At 44.6% G+C, this 19,604-nt stretch overlaps 1 pseudogene; it reads left to right on the top strand.

Moving 5' to 3' along the window:
* The first annotated feature begins 8,324 nt into the window (after positions 1-8,324).
* On the top strand, positions 8,325-19,361 carry LOC145948471 (uncharacterized; annotated as a pseudogene).
* Positions 19,362-19,604: the final 243 nt, after the last annotated feature.

Genomic DNA, 19,604 nt, shown 5'->3' with positions numbered 1-19,604 from the left:
GGGTTCTTATTCTTCCCCTTTTTCCCGGCACCTGTCCCAGGGACCGGTCCCTTCGGGGGCTCGGCGTACTGGCAACTGGTGTCCGGAGGGATCTTCCGGCTCGGAGGAGGTCTCACCAAGGGCGCTTTAGTGCCCTTCTTCAGCTTCTCCCTCTTGTCCAGGAGGCTCTGGATTTTCGATGTTAGTTCATCGAACTTCTTCATGTCCTCCTCATCCGTAATCCCTGGAGGATAATCCTCCAGCCTCTTGGCGACTCCCTTTACAGGGGGTTTTATGGCTGGAGGTTGTATGATGACCTCCTCCATGTCAACCTCCATCTCTATTATTGGCGGGGGTGGAGGGATATTCCCCTTTTTTGCACTGGAGTTATCTTCAGTGCGTGGCGGTATCGTGGGTGGAAACCGGGGTTTTCTCCCGGGTACGATGCCCTCTCCTTCCCTAAGGCGCTTAGTTTCGCCTTTAAGCATCAGAACCTCCGATCTTAGGATCCTGTTCTGCTGCTTCAGACTCTCCACCTCGTTTTCCCCTTCCCGATCTGGGGCTACGAGTATGGCCGCCATGTTCGTGGCAGCCAGAGCGGTTAGCGCAGCCTGGAGATAACAGGCCGCTTCTGAAACCTCCTTCCTCATTGTACCCTTCAGGTTCTTACTGAGGATGGCCCACTTTTTGAGGACTGTTACATTTTCCAGTCCTCGGGCCGCAACATCGGTGGTCGGAGATTGGTGGATCTCATCCGCGAAATTGGTCAAGCCGTGACCAGGCCTGACAATGATTCATCGGCGTCGTTGGATCCAGCATGGACCTTTCCTCTCGAAGCTCCTTTTTGGCCAATTGAACTTGTCTCTTGGCCTTGAGCCTCTTAAAGCCGCTCGTGGTGACAGGATGCCCCTGCTTTCTTTTTTTAGGGAGGGGTTCTTCTTCCGTATTTGGGACGTATACGTCCTCCTCCGTGGTGGTGATGACATCCACGAGTTCTTCGTGCTCCACTTCTCTGTCCGAGTTCCCATAGTTGGGTTCTCGCGAAGGTCCGCTACGAGGCACTATCTCCTCCTTTCTAATCAGGACCGATACCGGCCTGATGTCCTTGAAGTTAATCTTGGAGGACTTGGATCCCGGCTTGGAACCTTTGGCCTCTTCCTCCCCCTTGCTCATGCTCCTTGTCTTGATGTTTGTTTCGTTGCTGTTCATTTTTGTTTGTTCCCACTCCCTGCGGAGGCTCGACCGGCCGGCGTAACTCCCACCGGCCAGGGGACGACCCGAAACATGACCGGAATCGCCCCCCAAACCGGTGCCCCGGGGACTCCCGGGGGGCCGGCTTATGCCACGGGCCGGGGGGGATACCGCACCCCCGGCACAGGACTCCGAGTCCCTTACTCCCCCATGAGGGATTTGACTCCCCCATAGGGTTTCGGGGGTCCCCCGCCTCCGACAACGGGGGCACCTCCGCAGGTGACGCCACTCGGGGGGCCCCACGGACGCTTCGGACAGGGTCGCCGCTCCCCGGCCCTGCCCTACACGCCGTGGCGACCAGCCGTCCCCCCGCCGGTTACATCACTTCCGGCGAAAGGGACAACACCTCTCCCGGCCGGCCGGTTCGGAAGGGGAAACGGTCCCGACCGGCCAGGAGTGCATACTCTCACCGCTGGGCCCCGCCTCGGAAACGTTCGAGCGGCCCCAGCGGCAGACCCGCGTGGCACCCTCCGGGCAATGCCCCTTGAGTAACCCCTCCGGGGAAAGCCCCTCGGGTAACCACGCGTGGCCTACTCCGCCGTCCCGGCCCGAGCTCGGAATATGTCCGAGTGGCCCGGGAACGGCAGCCCCAGGGACGCTGGGACGGGGACCCAGGCTACCCAGCCTGGAGACCCCCAACCAGCACCCTGGGGCTCTACTCTCGTCGCCGGGCCCCGCCTCGGAAACGTCCGAGCGGCCCCGGCGACCGACCACCGTGACTCCCTCCGGGCAATGCCCCTTGGGTAAACCCTCCGGGCAAGGCCCCTCGGGTAGTCACGGCTGGTCTCCTCCCCCTGCGGCCCCCGCCGCCGAAAAAAAAAGAAAAAAAAATCCGCCCCGCGACCCCGGGGGAACATCCCCGGGAATAACCCCGAAAATACCCCCCCCCCAGAGACACAGGACAGAACCCCGGCGGCCGAGGCCGCAGACTGCATGGCGGGAGGACAAGCGCCGAAGCGCCGTGCAATGTCCTCTCCTAACGGTGCCATGCCACCGGGCGTTTGAATTCCGGGCCGCCATCCCTTACCACATACGAGCCGAAGCTCTAACGGGGAAGTGGGCCCCGTCCCCCTGGACTGAAAGAAGCTCTCCCAGTCCGAGAGGAGTCCCCCGAAAACGGAGGGACGAGTGTACCCTATAACACGGGGTACGGACCACTCTTGGCACCCCTCGCAAGGTTGTTCCCTTGCGAAGGGTGGGTCCCCCCACCACGCCAAGGTGGTGGTCCACGGGGGGGTCCCAGGACAGACTCCTGGGGTACCCCGTGTATAGAATTTATCCACGCGGAGATGCGTCCATCGGTATGCTGTACTGCTTGTCTTCTACCTTCTAGGTAGTTCTTGAACCACAGGATGACTGATTTGGAGAAATTTAATCTTCTCAATTTGTTGAGCAGCTTGCCATGGCTCACCCGATCGAATGCCTTCGAAAAATCGAAGAGAACAAACACTGTCACCATCCTCTCATCTGTGGCACGTCTCATGTCATCCGTGATGCGGAGGACAGCAGTCTGTGTGCTATACCCTTTTCGGTAGGCAGATTGATAATTGTCAAACAAGTTATTGGTCTCAAGATATGCCGCAATCTGATCGAATACAATCCGCTCGAGCGCCTTGGACAGGGTGCAAAGTAACGATATCGGCCGAAAGTCGGTAACAGAAGTGGGAGACTTCATTTTGGGAAGAGGTGTGATCAACGTCGATTTCCAAAGCTCCGGATATTGCGAGCTTTGCAATGCAAAGTTGAACAGTTTCAAGAGGTAGGGCATTAGAGCAGGAAGTGCTATTTTAAGGCATTTCGTGGAAATATTGTCTATGTCCATAGATTCAGACCTACCCTTGAATATAGCTTCTGTTAGAATTCTAGGTGAGATGTCCGCAAAAAAGAAGCTGTTATCATCAAACCGGAATCAGAACAACAATTCGAATCACAGGAGTCAGCCTCAGTGACGGATGAGGTCGACAGGACAAAAGCAGTGTTAAGCTCGTTAAGATCGAGATGGCAGCAATAGTTCCTTTAAGATGAACTCACAAGTCCGAGGCGCTTCAGTTCACTCCACGTTGAAATTGTGTCTCTCCTTTGAGAAAAAGCGGATTAATAATATCTCTCCTTGGCATCCCGAATGAGAGACTGAATTTTGTTTCGCAGTTGTTTGAAAATTTTGTAAAGCTCGGGTTTCCTGCGCCAGAGAGAGAGAGAGAGAGAGAGAGAGAGAGAGAGAGAGAGAAAGCATTATTTATTATGCGCTCTGGGACACGTCCCCTCAAGCGCGAAAAATTACATAACTTACAAAATTAATAAAACAAAAATATAACAAAAACGAAAATTGACAATAAAATTAAATAAAATAAAATAGAATAAAATGAAATAATCAGTACAAGAGATTACAATAGGAATTAAATCAGTAGGTTGTTAATAAGTTATTACCGTGCCGCCGCCTCGTTTAATAAATACGCATAAAATTTCTGCTTGAAATCAGTCGCAGTGCGAGCCTCTCGTATGGTCCGGGGAAGACCGTTCCAAAGCCTGACCGATGCAAGTCTAAAGGAGCGTCTGAATAATTCCGTCCGACATTGAGGCAGAACAAGTGCATCCTCCGACATTCTGGTGTTTCGATTCGATACATGTCCCCTTACTTTAAAGTTAGCAAAGAGAAGGACAGGCTGCTTTGTCAGAAGGACATTAAAGAGCTGGCATCCCACAAAGTAGTTACGTCTGACATCGACCTTAAGCATGCGCAACTGATTATAGTAAGGAGTAATGTGTGCATCTGCCCTTATGTTATGGATGAATCTGATGCCTGCGTTCATTGCCCTGTACAATTTGAGATTCTGTTCCGAATTCATGTCAGTGAAGGCAGCACTGCAATAGTCAATATGCGGGAGAACCAAGGTCGACACAAGCTTAGATCTTAATTCAATCGGGATCAGATGTTTGTATAGTTTAAGCCTATATATTATAGACCGAGTTTTCTTCGTTGTTTTCGTTACCTGGCTCCCCCAGGACAAATCATTAGCAATCGTCACACCCAGGTATTTAACGGATTTCGCGTACTGTAGAGAGCTCGTGTCAATCTTGATTCCGGGGAGAGAGTCCATGTCGATCATACTGATATATCTAGAGGTGCTTACTATTATTGCCTGGGTTTTGCTGGCATTTAGGATGAGTACATTTTTCGCTGACCAATCTGTAATGGCTGTGATGTCCGTGTTAATCATCTGTATTGCATCCACCAACTTCCTGGGTTCGCAATGGTAGTAAATCAATAAATCGTCAGCATAGAAGCTGTATTTACAGTGCCCAAGGACGTGTTGAAAATCTGATATGTACAGGGTGAAGAGCAGTGGTCCGAGGACAGAGCCCTGCGGAACCCCCACCCTGATAGTCTATGTAGGTGACATTTCGCCCGTGGATGCATCCCTCACCACCTGAGTACGTTCCGTTAAGTAAGAATAAATCCATTTCAATACCGAGTTCGAAAAGTTTAATGATTTGAGTTTCCTTAATAGTGTCGAATGGTCCACTCTGTCGAAAGCCTTCAAGAAATCGAAAAAAACCGCTACTGTAACCTTTCTTTGATCGGCTAAATACCTAAAATCGTCAAGTATACGTATTAGGCACGTCTGAGTAGAGCGACCATTGCGATAGGCGAACTGACAAGGATCAAAGAGGTCATTGTCCTCGAGATAGCAACGGATCTGCTCACTGACCACCCGCTCTAAGGCTTTGGACAGAAAGGGCAAGATGGATATCGGCCGATAATGTTCCACCATTGTCGGGTTCTTGTTCTTAGGAATTGGAGCGCCGACTTCCACGCTGCTGGGACAATTCCGTGTGTCAGGGAGAAGTGAATTATGTGCTTCAAGATAGGCAGAACGTACTCCTGGACCATCCCAACGAGTCTCAGCGAGACTCCATCGGAGCCGACTGCATCGGACCTTGTCCTGGAGATGGCCTTCTTGATAGTTAGCGGTGTCACATACTTCCAATGGAAGCTTGTATGTAAGCTCTCCTCGAGTATACCAGAGATCAGTTCATCAACAGAAAAATCACGATCCATCGCCCTCGATGTCGCTGCACCGGGCGCGAAGAATTCATTCAATTCACTAACAGAGTGCGAAAACGCGCACCAGGCGTTGGTGTCTTAATTAGCCCTAGACGTCGGAGTCCACTCCAGATCTCACTTGCCTTGTCAATGTTATTGAAGTAGCACAGGTAGTAATCTCGCTTGGCCGTGCGTATCAGATTCTGCGTCTCATTTCGTAGCGCCTTGTACCGATCATAGTTTTGGTCATTTCTCCTTCTCCGCCATGTTCTTCTCGCCAAATCTCTCCGTCTCATTGCCATGCGTATGTCGTCCGTCAGCCACGGAGCAGGCAGTTTCCTGTAACGTTCATCAGTGGTGCGTGAGTATTTAGCACTCTCAATAGATTTGAATTGAGGATCTCAATCTTCTCATCCAAGCTGTCAGAGATCAGCAAGCTTGACCAATCCGTGTTCTCCATGTCAGAGAGAAATGCAGCCCTATCGAAACTACGCCATCCTCTGCAGACAACATATCTGTTCTGCCGACGCTCCACTCTGACATCATATTTTAAGTAGATGTGGTCATGGGCAGACAGAAAGGCAATTTCATGCTGTCCAAACTCGATGAGCTTGTCCGAATCGTCGATAATAGCCAAGTCCAGGAGTGTGCTGGAATTTCTCAAATGATGTGTTGGACCAGATGGTACAAGATAGAGATTTGAAGCTGTTATAAAAGTACTTAGTTGTTGGCTTTCGAATGTGCATCGCTGCATGTCTGCATTGAAATCCCCCAAGATGATTGAGTGTTTAAAGCTCGTTTGAAGCTCCAGGAATATTTCAAAGAACTCATTAAGATATCCTATGTTAGGAGGTCGATATATCACTGCCATCAGTAGTTTAGAAGCATACTTGAATAGTATCTCAGCAATGATATATTCCGGTCTATAAGCCGGAAAATCGGTCGAACTCCCAAGGACATTGGCGCGAAGCACATCCGATAAGTAAAAGGCTACTCCACCCCCAGCTCTGCCCCTCCTGTCACACCTGTGGAGGACATATCTAGGCAGTCTGATCATATTGTCCATAATTTCAGGCCGAAGCCATGACTCGGACAGACATATTACATGAAAATCATTGTTCAGGAAGAAGAACTTGAACTCTTCAAAGTGTGCCCAGAGTGATTGGCAGTTCACATGACAGATTTTCAGGCCGTTGTCATAGATCGTCGATTTATCCATAGTTAATGTTGGTTATCTTGTCTCTGATTTTCCGACCAAGGATGGGGCACCTCGCATTGTCCACAGCTGAGTGAACCAGGTCTTCGTTTCCGGTTCCTCGCTGTTGCCCACAATTGAAGCATGTTGGTGGATGCTCTCTCGATTTACAGTTCCTCATCTCGTGCTCCCCCGCGTAGTGCCCGCACGAGGGTTTCGACGAACAGTTTTTGGCTATATGGCCAAACTTGAGATATCTGTAACATTGCAGTATTCTAACATAATCCGCAATAGGACACGCCGTCATAATAAATTAAAAAGAGAGAGAGAGAGAGAGAGAGAGAGAGAGAGAGAGAGAGAGAGAGAGAGAGAGCTTCATTTATTCAGCGCTCTGGGACACGTCCTCTCAAGCGCACTGACATTACAGAAAAAATATACATAGTATCAATGAATCAATTTGTACACATACATTTATGATATTTCCATATAGTAGTTAATTGTAGTAGAGAGACAGACAGCCCACAATTTAGTAATCTTATTGTTGAGGTATGCCAGAGAAGAAAATCCCATGCAAGCATGAATCAATTCATAGTCAAGATAGACCAAGTAAATGCGCATAGAGCCCCTGCTTAAAGACAGTTAGCGATCCCGCCTCCCGAACTGATGGAGGCAGGCCATTCCACAACCTGATGGACGAAACTGAAAGATCGCTTAAACAATTCTGTTCTACACTGCGGTTGCTTTATAGTGTCTAAGGGAGCTATGGTCAGTCGCTCCGAGTCAGGAACCCTGAAGGAGAGGCCTGAGTAAAGAAATTCCGGCTGTCTTGACCTTAATACATTCAATAGCAAGCATCCCACAAAGTACGACCTGCATGAATCTATCTTAAGCCAGCGAAGCCTCTTATAATACGGCGTAATATGGGCGTCTGCTCTCACATTAAAGATGAATCTTATGCAAGCATTTAATGCCATGTAAAGTTTCTTATCGTGTTCTGCATTCATATCCGTAAAGACCACACATCCATAATCAAGGTGAGGCTGTATTAGTGAGGTGATTAGTCTAATTCGAAGAGCTTCGGAGAATAAGTGCTTGCACAATTTTAACTGGTAAAGAATTGAATGTGCCTTGCCCGCCATTCTTGTGACCTGCTTCTCCCACGAAAGAGTGTTGGTGATCGTCACTCCAAGATACTTCACAGATGTAGAGAACTCAATTATAGATTTGTCCACCTTTATTCCAGGAACAACATTTAAGTCAATGACATTGATGAATCTTGAGGTGCCCAAAATAATTGCTTGCGTCTTATCAGTATTCAGACAGAGCCCACTAGCAATAGTCCAGTCAACAATATCTTTTATATCTTCATTCCAGGGACCCGGACCGGACCGAAATCGGAACCGATAACCGTTTTAGAACCCATTTTTGTACTCGAACCGGACCGTAACCGTATCGAAATTTTGGATTGTCTAAAATACCGAAACCGATATCGAATCAATAAAATATTTTTTCGATTTTCGGTTTTTTTAGGTTTCTTTTCGGTTTCTAGTTTCTAGTTTCTATTGTGTTCAACATTCGAGATAAGCCTTGTGTGCCGAGCGCATACATAAACGGCTTCTTCCTTATGCGCGTTACCCCTTCCCTTTCCACACATTTTGGTAGTGTGGCAGCACTGGCAGCGGGCAGCATCTCGAATAGTCTTGAAACTGGCATCACAGGTTAGGTCTTCACATGTTCAGTCGTAATGAGCTAATAACTAATAAAAAACGCGTAGAAGTCAGAACGTCAGAACTCAACAGTTAAAACTTTAGTATCAAAAGATTTCTATTACTGTGTTTATTTTTATTTATAATCATGGGCAGAAAATGTACAAGCAAAGTTCATAAAAATTTTATCTATGATAAAGTGAAAGATGTTTCAAAATGTATCTTTTGTGAATCATTACTAAAGGTAGGTTATGTTATAAATTATAAATATATTAACTAAATGTGATTCTTAAATTCGGCCTAAGAGCCAAGCACGAAAATTAATTCTAATTTTTCGGAACGGTATCTCTTGGTTTGAGATTACTAAGTTCCATCAAATTAATAATCCTCGAATTTTTACAACGGGAAAATAGGCGAGAAAAATATAGGTCCGAAAAGTCGCTGAAGCGGGAATTGAACCCGCGTCTTTCGCTTGCCGGGCGACTGCTCTTATCACTAAGCTATTCAGACCCTTTCGATCCTATATTTTTCATTTGTCTTATAGTGGATGTTAGTAAATAGCGCCATGAATTCGGCCGAGATGCAAATCTAAATTAAGAAATATTTTTATCGAAAAATTAGAATTAATTTTCGTGCTTGGCTCTTAGGCCGAATTTAAGAATCACATTTAGTTATTAAATACTGAGAGCCGATAAAAATATTTCTTAATTTATAAATATATATTAGTTTAATCTGTTTAATATATATTATAATATATTGTTGCGTCTCCCGGACGCCTCGTGCAATCCTCCCGAGATATCTCACTCACACAAGCACTCTCACTCGCGCGCGAAATAAATCAAGCTACGGTTGTGAACAGATTGGTGTTTAATGGAGTAACGACCCTTTGAGATACAAATAGAAGAAGTACAATTAATATTGGGAAATTAGTCAGAGGTCTCGTAACGTCAAAACGGTATGACAGCTAGACCAAGACTGACATGGCGAAGGAAAACAAAAGTAACCCGGGGGTTGTTTATCAACAACCCTCTTGACGACGATCTCCCGGAAACGTATAGGGGATGAGCTTGAAATGTAGATCTGAGAATGAGGATGCAGATCCGAAGGGGCGCAACAATATATACATATATATATATATATATATATATTATAATATATATTAGTTAAGTATATATTAATTTTTTAGCCGATTTTCTTACACATAACCTTAAAAATTATCGTTAATTAATAATTAATATGCCTCATTTATTTCTTATTGTAAAATTTAAAATTCATATTTTTTAAGGGTAAGCATGGAACAAATTTAAAAAAACATTTAATACGTTCCCACGAATTTAAAGAAAATGATTTTACCGAAGTTTCAAGTACATGCAAGGAAAACAGAATTATGTTACAAAAAAGCCAAGAAAAACAACAGCAATTAACTGAAATGAAAATGATAAAATTGCAAGCTACTAAAACGGATCTCGAAAATAATTGTGTAGAATTGGTCACGGTTAATGGAAGACCATTTAGTATTTTGAACGATTCTGGATTTCAAAAAATTATAAATCCAATTAAGTGCGCGATAGAAGACAAATATAAACAAAAGTTTTCTATTTCATCTGAATCGATACAAAAGAAAATTTTTTCTTTTGAAAGAAGCTACTAAAATAAGGAAAGAAATATCTGAAGAAATACAGAATAATCTGATTTCGATTAAAGTTGATGCCGTTACTAGATTAGATAGATCATTTTTAGGAATTAATATACAATACATCAAAAATGCAAAAATTATATTAAGAACTCTGGCACTAAAGGAACTAAAAGAAAAACACAGATAATTTATATATATATATATATATGTTCTAATTTTATATTCTTTTATTTTTTTTATAATCATTTAGATTTTCAACTTTTATATTCTCAGATTTTTAATCTTGCAGGTGAATATTTAAGAACAATTATTAAAAATGTTTGTTTGTCATTCAATATATCATTGGATCAAATATATACTATAACCACGGATAACGGTGCAAATATGTTAAAAGCAGTACGGATATTATCTTCGGAATGTGGAGATTGTAATTGTAATGTAGAAATTCTAAAAGAAGATGAAAAAAATTATGATGATAATTTCAATACACATTTAGAATTAAATGAAAATGAAGATGATAGCGAACATGATAAAACAGATTGTGATTTAAACGTTCTCGAAGAAATAGAAACTGGCGATATAGAACTTAATTTTCAAAGCAACATTTTAACAGGTAACACATTTTTAAATTAATAATTATTATTTAAAATTTTAATTGTTCAAAAAAATGATCGTCTATTAAATACTTACATTTCATGTTTTTTTAATCCTTACAAAATCTTTTAAAATAATTTTATTCCGATAAGTAAGTAAAAACTTTATATCTTTTTTGTCATATTCTACATAGTTAATAGTTAATAATGTTAATATCCAATATCAAAAATTGTAGGAATTAGATGTGCAGCTCACACATTACTTGCAATAGATGATGCGTTTAAAAAAACAAAAGCTGTATCATGTTTAATATCAAAAGCCAGAAATGTAATAAAAAAGCTTAGAACAAACGTTTATATATTTAATAAAGAAACAAAATTTAAAGAAACCTATAATTGACTGTCCAACCCGTTGGTGCTCTACTGTAAATATGCTTGAAAGTTTATTATTGTTAAAAGATTATTGTGAAGAACTATCGGTCACAAAATTTCAAAATTTTACGACATTAAAGGTTGATGAATGGATGAAAATTAAAGAAATATGTGCAACACTACAACCATAAAAAATTGGTACAAAGAAACTGCAAGCAGAGCAATTAACTCTCAGTGAATTTTTTGGCACTTGGTATGAAATAAAAATAGCAACAAAAGCAGTACATAATTCTTTTGCTGCACTCATTTTAGAGCAAATCACGAGAACAAAATCTAGAGGACAAAATCTACTGAATAATGATTGTTGCGGAATAATTATTCGGAGCAAAAAGGATTTATAACTATTAATTTATAATTAGCAGGATCTCCTACGGTTGTTTTGAAACCGAGGGTGACTTTACCACCACGAGAGACTCTCTCGACTTCTCACATACATTGGCTCGCTTCCCGCGTGTTAGATGTAAATAGAGCTGTTCATTGCCTTATATGGGCATATACTTCGAGTCTTAGATTTGATTGGTCACACACTAGGAATCGTGACAAGTAGGTGAGGATCGAGGGCCTCGTGGTCGATATCACCCCCGAAGTCAGTCAGTCTGACGATAGCGCGTAACTTGTACGGTCTCTGTGAGCCGAATTGACAATTTACAATTAGAGAAAATATAACGGAGCTCAACTCGAGTTCAGTGTACATCTATTTTTCTTTCCTCCTCTCGTTATTGTTCCTACGTCTCTCGACGTCGAAAGCTGTCGCAAATAGTTCCGGTAAAACTTCTTTGAATAACTTATGACTGTACTTAACATAAATTTGGTCCTTCGAGCCGGATCGCGAACAAACGAGAGGAGTTGAACGTCACGACACTCCAGTGGACACGTTGTGACCTTCCTCTAATATCAATAATTGGAATGGTTGTACACGGAGAGGGTGTATACGCCGGACCACAGTGAAGTGTTACTCCGAATGTATGCGAGGACGATACCATGTAAACCGACTAGTGTTATCGCCTCCGCTACAATAATTAGTCGTCAGACTCGATACTCGGACTCATTAAGCTTGAAAGAGAGCCATCTCCCTTTCTCTCTCTCACTCATTCGCGCGGAGAGAAAGAGCGCGCCTTCTCACTTCTTAACCCGGAAACCGTCAGATCGAAGCGCCAGGTATTGAGCCGCGATCACTCTTAATATCAAGGGGATGTCTCCATTCTCCCACCACACGCTGATTGCGCCTACTTTATGCGCGCACGGTTCCCGCGACGCGGAGTAGTATGATCCTTATCTAATATCGCACGCTCTCGCTCGCTCACATTGACTGGATTACAACCTCAGGTTTTGAGTGAAAACGCCGTACTTTATGCATCAATTGCGTGTACGGCCAGTACGGGGGATTATAATAACTGCACTGAGAAGGATCTAAGTGCCCTATCATTCACGTGACTTCCAGGAATTACGGTAACTTTGACTGTAGTTACACTTAATTGTTAACTCACGTAAATTAATACGATGGATTCCACACTCGATGGGGATACACCTGAAGGATTATTGGAGGGACAGGACACTACACTCACGTTGATACAGCGGATATTAGTCAACTTCCATAAACTTCCAAAGACGAGGAGGACTGCCGCATGAGGAATCGCATCGACAGCCTCAAGACCTACTGGAGCACCTGCCAGTTACAGCATGCGAAGCTTTGTGCCCTCATGGATGATACGGGTCGGAAACAGGACTACTTTATTAAAGATAAGTTTTTATTAATAGGCGATACTATGGAAGAAGTGCTAGATACTTTGTCCGAACATCTCGAGCGATTACAACCGAGTAACGTTCAATCCAATTTAGACGTGTCTAACAGCTCCCACGAATCTCGAATTGCAACAGTACACCTGCCCAGAATCGATATTCCCAAGTTCGCGGGAGAGATTACCAAATGGGAGAATTTCCGCGACATCTTCGAGTCACTGGTTTCGAGTCGGTCTGATTTATCTAATGTCCAAAAATTACATTACCTTAAAGCTAATTTGACGGGAGAGGCCAGTTTACTTTTAACTAACACGCAGGTCACGGATGCAAATTACGCCGCTGCGTGGGAGCTGTTAAAAAAGCGATTCGATAATCCGTGCGCGATCGTAAATGCACATTTGCAGGCGTTTGTGGATCTTCCTAGTGTGGGTACACTCGCGCTTGGTGATTTAAAGACTTTGCGCGATAAATCAAATGACATTTATATCGCGTTATTAAATCTGAAAAGACCGGTTGACCAATGGGAAGACTTGATGGTCTTCATCATAGTCTCAAAACTCGATAAGATGACTAGGCGCGAGTGGGAGCTCACACTGGGAGACGATGTAGCGATCCGTCTTTGGCGAAACTCGATACATTTCTCACCTCTAGAATCCGCGCGCTTGAAGCGATAACTCCTGGTAGTTCTAACATTAGATCCGAGAACAAAAAGAGCGTAAAATCAGGTAACGTGAAGACCCATCAGATTTCCTCCAACCAAAGTGTTTGTGTGGGATACGAGGGTAACCACCCATTGCACCAATGTAAGACGTTCTTCAAGTTATCGGTGGCCCAACGTGTTGAGCTGTTGAAACACCATAAGTGCTGTTTTAATTGCTTGCGCAAGAGGCACTTCCCACGTGAATGCAAAAGTAAAAATGTATGCACTCTTTGTAAACAACGACACCATTCATTGATTCATCGCGAGCAACCGACAGTCAAAAGTGACGCCTCTCCTCTATCCAGTACTTCTGACAAACCTTCCTGCCACCCGTCTATTGTTAATTCGACAGAGACCCAGCTCGGGGTTGGAGAGAGTATCGTGAGTAATAACTTTTCTCATCAATCCGTTAAATCTACTCTATTACCGACAGCCTTGGTTCTGCTACGGAGCAACACGGGTCGCTCCGTGCGCGTGCGGGCATTACTAGACCAGGGTTCACAGGCTACTTTTGTATCAGAATCAGTCGCGCAGCTAATTCAAGCAGAAAGAGAGCCCGTCTCTGTTGCAGTTTCGGGCGTCGGCGGGACTCAGGCAGGAACCGTGAAGACCGTCGCTAAACTCAGTATTGAACCATGTTCACGCAAGGGACCTATATTACCTATCAACGCGTTAGTAATGAATAACCTCACCGCATACGTACCCCTACCTGATCCTATCGTTACTAAGAAGGAACTATTAGAGAACCTCATCTTGGCGGACCCAAATCCCTCCAGTAAGCAGAGGATCGAACTGTTAATTGATGCAGACTATTTCGAATCAATTTTACTTGACGGTTTAATAAAAGGCGCGTCCGGCTACCCCACGGCCCAACGTACAATATTCGGTTGGATAATTTCGGGTCCTCTAACCAACACTCAGCGAGAGGCCACTAAATATCGGATCAACGTTAATCATGTCCTAGCGAGGGATCCTCTTCATGACGCGATACGTAGATTTTGGGAACTTGAGGAAATTCCTATACAGACTCTACTGTCCGATGAAGAGGCACAATGTGAGGCACACTTCGTTAGTACACATTCACGACAATCGGACGGTCGATATATCGTTAGCTTGCCATTCAAAACCCCGCCTTCTATTCCTATCGGCGATACGAAACTCGTCGTCAAGCGCATTTTCTCCAACGAAAGTCGACTCTTACGACAGCCCACCTTAGCCAGGACATATTCCGCGTTCATGCACGAGTATGAGGAGCTCGGCCATATGGAGAGAGTCAATCGTAACGAGGCCGCTCCAATGCAAACGGTATATCTACCCCATCACGCGACTACCAAGGAGGACAGTCAAACGACAAAGGTTCGAGTAGTTTTTAATGAGTCTTTAGCTTCCTCTAACAATACTTCGTTGAACGAACATTTATTAGTCGGTCCGAAACTACAAACGGATCTCTTTTCGTTGATTATGAAATGGCGCTCGCATAAATTCGTGTACACTGCCGACATCGAGAAGATGTTTAGGCAGATACGTGTTCACCCTTCTGATACTGATTACCAACGGATCTATTGGCGCGAGAGCCCTCACTCTGAATTAGTAACATTTCGATTGACAACGGTGACATATGGAACTGCGTCCGCTCCGTTTTTAGCTAATCGTGTATTAAAACAACTCGCCAGAGATGAAAAAGCGAAATACCCCTTAGCTGTGCCAATACTCGAGGAAGACGTCTACGTAGACGATATACTTTTCGGTGCAGAAGATATCGTGCTTCTACGGCAAACTCGAGAGCAGCTCATCCAGTTGCTCAGGGCGGGTGGCTTCCGCCCACGCAAATGGGCCAGTAATGATTCTCGCCTACTGACCGACCTTCCCGAATCAGATCACGGATTGGCTACGGATAAGTATTTGAAGGAAGATTCGACCCTTAAAGTGCTCGGTATTACGTGGAGCCCTGCCTCTGACTCCTTCAAGGTGACTACACAAGTAGCTCCAGTCACCCAATTTACCAAGTGTTCCTTCCTATCCTTGTTAGCGCGCGTCTTCGACCCATTGGGATGGGTGGCGCCCGTGACCGTTACTGCTAAAATTCTCATGCAAACACTTTGGTTGCAAAAATTGGAGTGGGACGATCCGTTAATGGGAGAGCTTCTCAGTCATGGTCTGTCTTATCAAACGCAATTAATGGCCCTAAATGGAATCACCCTTCCGCGCTGGACGGGTCAGGGCAGCGAATCTCAACGAATAGAATTACAAGGCTTCGCGGATGCCTCGAACTGTGCATATGCTGCTGTGGTTTACTTACGGGTAGAATCTATATTAAGTCAAGTACAGACTTCGCTAATATATTCGAAAACCAGGGTTGCACCGCTAAAAGTGCAGAGCATACCACGATTAGAACTTTGTGCAGCTGTCTTGCTCACGCGAGCACTCGAGTTCGTGTGCAAGTCCATGAGGTTTACACAGATGCCAGTATATTGCTGGACCGACTCAACGGTCGTACTCGCCTGGCTGCAATCCACCCCTACGCGATGGAAAACGTTTGTAGCGAATCGGGTGTCAGAGGTGCAGACAGGGTTGCCGGGTTCGACCTGGAGTCACGTGCCCACCACGGAAAATCCTGCAGACTGCGCGTCTAGAGGTATCACGGCGGCTGCCCTCATCTCGCACGAACTGTGGTGGCAGGGACCGCCATGGTTGAAGCAAGGTCAGACGGAGTGGCCCACCAGTAAACACCAAAGCCGCGACGAAACATCAGCGGAAGAACGAAGAACGATTTCTACTCACGTGAGTCAACCAAGGACAACGTGGGACCTGCCCGAAAAGGTCTCCTCGTGGGGTAAGCTTTTGCGCATCACGGCTTATGTTTATAGATTCACCTCTAAGGCCCGTGGAAGAGCAATTGCTTCCCAGGCACGGCACCTAGCGGCACAAGAGATCACACAAGCCAAGCTGTTCTGGGTAAGGGAAACCCAGCAAGCACACTTCCAGACCGAAGTTCAAACCCTTACAAGCGGCAAAACCATGAAGACGAGTAGCGCTCTACTAGCCTTGACTCCTTTCTTGGACAGTGACGGTATCTTACGGGTGGGAGGCCGATTGCGACACTCCGAGCTAAAGGACGACGAATAGTTTCCTATCATCCTTCCCAGATGCAGACTTGCAGAGCTGATTGTACAACACATGCATCTCCGGGCCTTACATGGAGGAACACAGCTAACGTTGCAAATTCTGAGACAACAATATTGGATTTTGCGCGCTCGAAACCTTGTTAGAGTGTGTATTTCGAAATGCGTCACGTGCGTCCGTCAAAAGGCCTCTCTATCATATCAACAATGGGAGACCTACCTACTACACGCGTTAAACCGGCCAAGCCTTTCGCGCAGACCGGCGTTGATTATGCGGGACCCTTTTTCATTAAAACTTCTAAGGGTAGAGACATCAAAACGCATAAAGCATATTGTGTCTTGTTTATCTGTTTGTCCACGCGTGCGATACACCTTGAAGTGGCAAATGATTATTCCACTAATGGATTTCTCGCTACCTTTGACAGGTTTACGGCCCGCCGAGGCCTTCCAGCGGCGGTATACAGCGACAATGGCACGAACTTCCAGGGAGCCGACAGGGAATTGACCTGGAGGATACGAGAGCTCCTAAGTGACACAGATTTACAAAATCATTTCGCCTCAGAGGAGATTGCTTGGCACTTTATCCCCCGGCAGCACCTCAATTTGGAGGACTCTGGGAGGCAGGTGTTAAGAGTGTAAAGCATCATCTAAAGAGAACCGTCGGGGAATTTATCCCTACTTTTGAAGAATTCGCTACTCTGCTCTGCAACATCGAATGCGCTCTCAATTCTCGACCTATCGCTCCATTGTTTGACGATCCCGAGAGCTTCGATGCTTTAACTCCTGGTCACTTCCTCGTCGGGTCTCACCTGAAGGCGGTGCCGTCTCCTAGAGTAGGAGATCTAAATACAAATAGACTTTCGAGGTGGCAGGCGATTCAACAAATCACTGAAAGGTTTTGGAAGGTCTGGTCGTCGGACTATCTCAATTCCCTACAGCAACGTTCAAAATGGAGGTCCAGTCGACCCAACCTTCAAACCGGAGATCTCGTCTTACTGCGACGTCCTAATCTACCACCTACCAAGTGGGAAATGGGACGTGTACTTCAATGCTACCCGGGTGAAGATAATTTGGTTCGTGTAGTCACCATTAAAACGGCCAAGTCCGTTTTTAAACGGTTAATATCTCAATTGTGTAAACTGCCCGTTGAGTCGTCTGTAAACCTTAATGGTTAGCGTAATCAGTTATACCAGATCCTAGTTACCCGATAAGTGAGTTGTGTGTTCCGTTAGTTATACTATAAGATAGTTAGATGATAAGTTTGTAATATAAGGGATGAGATGGTTATGTGGAAAGAGTACTGCGTGGTCATAAAAAAAAAAAAAAAAAAAAAAAAAAACGCTTTGCGCATTCACGATGGAGTCCTTTTGATATTGGTATGTAACCATCGTCCATCAAATATGAACGAGGCGGGTGGTATGTTGCGGAATAATTATTCGGAGCAAAAAGGAGTTTATAACTATTAATTTATAATTAGCAGGATCTTTAAAATTTTACGACATTAAAGGTTGATGAATGGATGAAAATTAAAGAAATATGTGCAACACTACAACCATAAAAAATTGGTACAATGAAACTGCAAGCAGAGCAATTAACTCTCAGTGAATTTTTTGGCACTTGGTATGGAATAAAAATAGCAACAAAAGCAGTACATAATTCTTTTGCTGCACTCATTTTAGAACAAATCACGAGAACAAAATCTAGAGGACAAAATCTACTGAATAATGATTGTTGCGGAATAATTATTCGGAGCAAAAAGGATTTATAACTATTAATTTATAATTAGCAGGATCTCCTACGGTTGTTTTGAAACCGAGGGTGACTTTGCCACCACGAGAGGCTCTCTCGACTTCTCACATACATTGGCTCGCTTCCCGCGTGTTAGATGTAAATAGAGCTGTTCATTGCCTTATATGGGCATATACTTCGAGTCTTAGATTTGATTGGTTCACACACTAGGAATCGTGACAAGTAGGTGAGGATCGAGGGCCTCGTGGTCGATACCACTCTCGAAGTCAGTCAGTCTGACGATAGCGCGTAACTTGTACGGTCTCTGTGAGCCGAATTGACAATTTACAATTAGAGAAAATATAACGGAGCTCAACTCGAGTTCAGTGTACATCTATTTTATCTATTATAATGATGTATTATTATCAGCTGTTTTCATGAATCCTAGATATAAAATCTTGCTAGAGAAAGCACAAATAGAGAGAGCTAAAAATCATTTAAAACATGTTTGGATCAAAATGCTATCGATACAAAATTGCGATGAAAATTTGACTTAAATGATAGAAATTCTCCTTCGACCTCAAGCGGAACAGATTCCACATGTGACGAATTAGAAAACCTCAAATTAAAAGAACGACAACGTGATATAACAAATTCATATTTGTTATCATCGAAAAAACAGGATTCGTATCTTCAGTTACGACGACTTGAAACATGATATCGAACAAAAGAGAGAGAGAGAGAGAGAGAGAGAGAGAGAGAGAGAGAGAGAGAGAGAGAGAATTAGTAGATAAACAAATATATTACAGTTTTTGGAAGAAAAGAGAAAGTATCAACCTGAATTATATAAATTAGCAATTGTTGTCCTATCTGTACCTGCAACTCAAGTTAGTGTAGAACGACTGTTTTCTGGACTGAGATATATTTTATCTCCATTAAGAACTAACATTAACGATAAAATTTTAGAAGACCAGTTGCTTGTTAGAGCTAACAGAATATTCTCCTGTAAAGATGAAACGTATGTTATGTTTTATTTTCTCTTTTGTTATTATTATATTATATATAAAAATCTTATATATCAAAGGCCTTTTTTCTTTTTTTTCTCGCTGTGGAAACCTTCAGAAGGTACCCTTGCCCCCCGGGTAGAGAGCAAGGGTTATGTGGGATTCCTTCTCCTCGCCCCAGGGAGAACCGGAGTTTCCCTGTGGCGAGGCACAGAAGGGGACCGCACTAAAACCACAGCGGGTGTCCTTCCCGGGTGTTTAGGTAGGGAGCGCGGAGGATGCTGGTTGCCCATGCCGACTCCGCGTCCCCTCGCCTTTCTGTCTCGGGGGAAGACCGCAGGAGCAGCCTTCCCCTCCGCCATCGTGCGGACTCCGCGGTTGCAACGCAGGGCGACACCAACCTCACGCTGCGCCCTCCCAGAGAGTTTGGGGGGCGGGGTCGCGGCTCGAGTATTCCCGGTCGAGCCGCGGCC

Source organism: Prenolepis imparis, unplaced genomic scaffold (assembly GCF_030444845.1).
Source record: "Prenolepis imparis isolate NDT839.2.m4 unplaced genomic scaffold, iyPreImpa1.0 SCAF_411, whole genome shotgun sequence".
In the NCBI taxonomy this organism is placed as follows: domain Eukaryota; kingdom Metazoa; phylum Arthropoda; class Insecta; order Hymenoptera; family Formicidae; genus Prenolepis; species Prenolepis imparis.
This window is presented reverse-complemented; position numbering and strand designations above follow the sequence as displayed.